The sequence below is a fragment of the Elephantulus edwardii genome, unplaced genomic scaffold, assembly GCF_000299155.1.
Source record: "Elephantulus edwardii isolate Elephantulus edwardi_28Jun2011 unplaced genomic scaffold, EleEdw1.0 scaffold00135, whole genome shotgun sequence".
Taxonomy (NCBI): Eukaryota; Metazoa; Chordata; class Mammalia; order Macroscelidea; family Macroscelididae; genus Elephantulus; species Elephantulus edwardii.
The window spans coordinates 8,330,539-8,336,899 of NW_006399885.1; the positions used below are offsets into that span (position 1 = coordinate 8,330,539).

The 6,361-nt window shown below is 42.7% G+C and overlaps 1 pseudogene; it reads right to left on the reverse strand.

Moving 5' to 3' along the window:
* Positions 1-4,880: 4,880 nt before the first annotated feature.
* Positions 4,881-5,967, reverse strand: LOC102854983 (annotated as a pseudogene).
* Between the last annotated feature and the right edge of the window lie 394 nt (positions 5,968-6,361).

A 6,361-nucleotide genomic window follows, 5' to 3' on the forward strand; every position in this document is an offset into this window, starting at 1 on the left:
CTTCCCTTAAACCCTTAAAGTTAGCATTTGCTAGTCCAGAGGTTCTCAATTCCGGCTACATATTGGAATCCTCTAAGGAGCTAGTAGAAGGATCCCTGATGGTGTAGTTCTTCACTTATCAGGCTGCTAACTGAAAGATCAGGGAATTCTGGTGGCATAGTCCACAGGGAGATGCATTGTTCACCCACAGGTGTTTCTAATCTCTCTCTCTGGGAGCCACTAGCAGATTCAAACCTCCAGAAACACAGTTTTTGAAGTAGCAGCACAACTGGGTATGGACAATGCCACCAGCATTCCCTGTGTTATCTTCCAATAACTTTAGAAATTTACACATTTAGTAAATTATATCCATTTAGTAAATCTGTTCATTTACTAAATTTACCCATTTGTTGTTGTTGTTGTTAAGTACCATCAAATCACTTGTGACTCATGGTGACCCTATGGCACAACAGCTCTGAAGCCTGCCCTGTTCTGAGTCAATCTCACTGTCTCCAACACACTTGCCCCCATTACCCCAGTTACTGTGTCAATTCCTTTCATTCAGGGTCTTCCTCTCCTACTCTGTCTCACTACCCTTCCAAGCACGATTTCCTCCTCCAAGAACTGATCCCTCCTGGCAACATGCCCCAAATATGTAAGATGGAGCTTCAAGATCCCTGCCTTCAGGGAACAGCTTGGTTTCACCCTATCCAGGACAGACCTGTTTATTCTCTTGGTGGTCTGTGGTATGTTCAGTACTCGTCTTCAGCACCACAACTCAAAGGCATTGATTCTTCTTCCATCATTCTATTGTCCAGCTCTCTGATACATGACAAGTAATTGTAAAGATCATGGCCTAGAACAGTCACATCTTAGTCTCCAGACTGACATCATTGCTCTTCAGCAGTTTGGAGAGGTCCCTGACAACAGATTTAACCATTGCAATTCAGTTGCTGATTTCCTGATTGCTGGTGTCAAGGGTGTTGGTTGTGGAACTGAGCAAGCTGAAATTGTTTACAATGTCACTCTCTTCTCCATCTGTCTTGATGTTGCAAGTTGACCCAGTGGTGAGAATCTTTGTCTTCTTGATGTTGAGCTTCAATCCATATTGGTGACTACAGTCCTTGACCTTCTGAAACAAATGTTTCAGGTCCTCAATTTTGGCAAGCTAGGTTGTGCTATCTCCACAGTGCAAGTTGTTGATGAATCTTTCTCCAACCTTGATGCCACATTTCTTCTAGTAAAGCCCAGCCTCTTGAATGATCTGTTCCACATATAGATTGAAAAGGTATGGAGATAGGACAAATCCATGACACACTCTTTTCTTGATTTTGAATCATGCAGTGTTTCCTTGCTCTGTTCTGAAGACTGCTTCCTGGCCTAAACATAAGTTTCGCATGAGCACAATTAGGTTTTCTGAGATTCCCATCCTTCTTAAGGTTAGAGACTCTTTTTTTTTTTTTAAAAGAGTGTTTTATTAAAAAAGTGTTTTATTTATTTGTATTCCTTAATTTCATATAAATATAAACTTTATTTATTTCCCTTCCCAAAGGCTAAAGTTAAAAGGGAAAAAAGTCTCTTTTACTCTCTACAAGATTTGTTTCTGGGGTTTTCCCTACATTTATTGTAACTGATTTGCTTCCCCTTGAGTTTGTTTTGTTTTTTTTTAATGGTGTGAGGTATGGCTCCTGCTTCACTTTTCCTCAAATGGGTATCTGGTTGCCAGCACTATTTTTTAAGGACACTAACTCTTTCCACTGAAGGAGTTCAGACAGCCTAGTCGGTAGGAAGTGTGCTGCTAACTCAAAGGTGGTGCCTAATGGTTTGAATCCACCACCAAGGTATCTGAGGATGTTTTTGTTGTTGTTGTTATGTGCCATCGAGTCGCCTGCGACTCATAGCGACCCTATGTACAATAGCCCTAAACTCCGCTCTGTCCTGTGCCAATCGCACTGTCTCTGACATTCCCATCCCAATTATCCTAGTCACTGAATCAATCCACCTCATAGAGGGCCTTCCTCTCCTGCGCTGTCCCTCCACCCTCCCAAGCATGATGTCCTTCTCTAAGGACCGGTCTCTCCTCACAACATGTCCAAAGTATGTTAGACGGAGCCTCAGAATCCTTACCTCCAAGGAGCCACCCGGTTTAACCCTTTCCAGGACAAATCTGTTTGTTTTCCTAGCAGTCCATGGTATTCTCAATACTCTTCTCCAGCACCACAGCTCAAAGGCATCAATTCTCCTTCTATCCTCCCTGGTCATTGTCCAACTCTCTAATGCATAATAAGTGATTGCGAAGACCATGGCCTGTATTAGATGCACCTTAGTCTCCAGAGAGACACCATTGCTCTTCAGTACTTTGGAGAGGTCCCTAACAGCAGACTTTCCCATGGCAATGCGCCTTTTAATTTCTTGGTTGCTGGTGCCAAGACTGTTGACTATGGAGCCAAGCAAACTAAAGCTGTGCACAATCTCAATCTCTTCACCATCCATCCTGATGCTGCCAATTGGTCCAGTGGTGAGAATCTTTGTCTTCTTGACACTGAGCCTCAATCCATATTGTAGGCTGCAGTCCTTGACGCTCTGCAGCAGGTGCTTCAGGTCCTCTTCAGTTTCAGCAGGCAGGGTTGTGTCATCCGCATAACGCAGGTTGTTGATAAATCGTCTTTCTTATGTGTGGATATGCCTTTTATTTCTCTTTCTTGCCATCTAGCTCCAGCTAGGACATGCAGCTCAATATTAAATAAGAATGGTGATAATGAATATCCTTGCACCATTTTTGTACAAGTAAGCTTTCTCCACTGAGGAAAATGTTGATTCATGTTTTGTATATATGCTTGTAAATGTTTTGAAAAATTTCCCTTCCCTACCTATTTTGGTAGGGTTGTGTTGTGGTTTTGTTTTTTAAAAATCAAGAAAGGGCATTGGATTTTTATTAAGTGCTTTTTCTACATTCACTGAAGAGGAATTATCTTATTCCTTTATTTTACTTATGTAGTGAATTACGCTGATTAATTTTCTAACATTGAACTACCCTTGCAACTCTAGTATGAATCCTACTTTACTGCGAAGTGTTGTTCATTTGATAGGATGTTTGATTAGGCTGGCCAGAATTTTGTTATGGTTTTTTTGTGTCACTGTTTATATGAGATGTCTGCCTGTGATTTTCTTTGGTGGTAGTACTTTTCCCTGCTTTAGTATGTGTGTTAGTTATGTCAGTTTCATGAAACGAATCAGAGAGGATTCTTTCATTTTCTACACTGGAATAGTTTGAATAGGATTGGTGTGAACTTTTTGAATAATTGGTCATACTCTCTAGAGAAGCTGTTTGGAGCTGGGGGGTTTTTATTGTTGGAATGTTTTTATTGTGGTTTTCCACTTTCCTGCTATTCCTCTTCAATTTCTTCTTTTGTTTTGTGTCTATTTATTTATCTAGTGCTTTCCTATAAAATTATTTCTTCAGGCTTTCAAATATGCTACTGTTGTTAAGTGCTATATATGGAAGCAGTAGTCAAGAAATCAAAAGACAGATTGCATTATGCAAATCTGCTGTTCAGTACCTTTTTAAAGTACTAAACTGCAAAGATGTCACTTTAAAGACTAAGGTGTGTCTCAAACCATAGTATTTTTTTTTGTCCTCTCAATATTTTTTTAACTTTACTTTATTGTGATTTTTAACTAAAGTTTATGGAAAAGTTGCATTTTCATCCATTCATTGTTGCACATTTTTCTCCCTTCTCCTCCCTTCCTCCTCCTCTAGTTAACTTTCTATTTGTAATTTTTTCTCCTCACATTTTCTTCTCTCTCTTCCCCAACCCACCTAGCAAAACACCCCTTGTTTCAGATTGTTGTCATACATATAATGCCTAATCATATATTGCTTTTGGACAGTTCTTCCCCTCATCTGTTCTACTGCAGTGTTCACTATCTATCCACTCTTTTCTTTCTCTGCCCACCCTACCCTATCTGTCCTATTTTATAGCAGTGTTGTTAAATACTATTTGTTCTTTAGTAATGGAGATATTTCTCTCAGGATAATGTCCTCTAGGATCTCTTATGTTTTGTAATGCTTTCCATGTTCATTGTTTTTCAATGCTGCCTAATATTCCATTATGTGAATGTACCATAGTTTTTTTGGTGGGTTCCTCCCCCTTTCTAAGGTGTGCGTCTTTATTCAACTGGTCTCAAGTCAGCGTACAGGTAAAGCCCTGGATGCCTCCACACCTCAGTCACCCCAGGGAGACCTAACGCCTCCATATTTCTAGAGTTAGGGGAGAGGCAGGGGCCCCAAAAAATGAAGGACCTCCAATAGCCAACTATTGAAAAAAAAAAAACAAAAACACACCAAACCTAAACTAAAGAACAAGTATTAAGGCAGAAGGTGTTGTGTTGTTGGTTTTTTTTTTAACAACAACAACAAATTGGATTAGGTATAATTAACATAAAAGCAAAGCTCCCTGCCACCCCTGTCTGTGCGTGGACCCAGATGGGGGACCGGGCTCTTCTGCTTAGGGGAAGGGAGAGGCTTTTGGAACGGCAGGGGCTTCCTGCCATAACTCCATGTTGAGATTACTTGGAATGACTATTTAAAAAAAGAACAATGTACAAAGTCCTGGGCCACATTGGAGAACTGGGGGGATTCTCACTCCCACTACTGCCACCCTCATCATTCCAGTTTTTAAATCCTGAGTCAAGCGAAAAAAAAAAAGTAAATAAAAACATATTAAAGAGAAACAAAAAAGTAACCAGTAAAGCCATGCCAATTCTCATCTCCCTTGTTTTTGTTAGTGGTTTTTTTGGTGTTGTTTTTGGGTTTTGGTTTTTGGGTTTTTTTCTGTGCAAGTTAGGTTGGGGTTTTTTTTTGTTTGTTTGTTTGGTTTTTTAATCAAGAAACAGTACGCCTAGAAGCCTTTGCGATGGACCATGGAGGGACCAGACTCGTCGTCCTCTTACTTACTGATCCACATCTGCTGGAAGGTGGACAGGGAGGCCAGGATGGAGCCGCCAATGCACACGGAGTATTTGCACTCAAGGGGAGCAATGATCTTGATCTTCATCGTTCTGGGGGCCAGCGCTGTGATCTCCTTCTGCATGATCTCCGTGATGCCTGGGTACATGGTGGTCCTGCCGGACAGCGCTATGTTGCCGTAGAGGTCCCTGCGGATGTCAATATCTCACTTCATGATGGAGTTGAAGGTAGTTTTGTGGATGCCACAAGACTCCACGTCCAGAAAGGAGGGCTGGAAGAGTGTCGTGGGGCAGTAGAAACGCTCATTGCCCATGGTTCATCCGGTAGCTCATAGCTCTTCTCCAAGGAGAATGAGGAAGCCACTTGGGCCATTTCCTGCTTTAAGTCCAGGGCAACATAAGAGACTTTCTCATTGATGTCACGCACAATTTCCCACTCAGCGGTAGTGGTGAAGCTGTAGCCTCATTTGGTGAGGATCTTCATGAGGTAGTCTGTCAGGTGCGGGCCATCAGGTCTAGACGCAGGATGGCATGGAGGAGGGCGTAGATGAGTGCCGTGTGGTTGACCCCATCATCTGAATCCATCAAGATGCCTGTGGTTCGGCCAGAGGCTTACAGGGCCTGGATGGAAACTTACATGGCAGGGCTGCTGAAGGTCTCGAACATGATTTGGGTCATCTTCTCCTGTTTAGTCTAGGGGTTCAGGGGGGCCTCCGTCAGCAGCACAGGGTGCTCTTCGGGGGCCACACACAGCTCATTGTAGAAGGTGTGGTGTTGGATCTTCTCCATGTCCTCCCAATTGGTGACAATGCCGTGCTCGATAGGGTACTTGAGAGTCAGGATGCCTCTCTTGCTCTGGGCTTCGTCACCCACGTAGTTCTTCTGGCCCATGCCCACCATCTCGCTGAGGGTGTCCCACAATAGAGGGAAGACAGCCTGGGGGTCGCAGTGGCTGGTGAAGCTGGCCTTGCATTTGCCACAGCCGTTGTCTACCATGAGCACAGCGATGTCATCATCCATGGTGAGCTGGGAGCAGTGACTGTGCAGAGGGGCCTGTGCTCTGGGGCCGTGGAGGTCTTGGCTGTCATACCATAGTTTTTCTATCCATTCATTCGTTATTGAGTATTTGGGTTACTTCCTTCTCTTTTGCTATTGTGAATAATGTAGCAATAAACATGGGTGTGCACACATCTGTTTGAGTCATGGCTATGGTTTCTTTAAGGTATATTCCCAGTAGTGGAATTGCTTTTTGAGAAAGCATCAGATGGCTTTCCATAGTGGGTGTGTACCATTTTACACTGCCACCAGCAGTGAATAAGAGTTCCAATTTCTCTACAATCTCATCAGCATTTGTTGTTTATTGTCCTGTTGAACTTTGCTATTGTTACTGCGGTGAGATGCTATCTCATAGTTG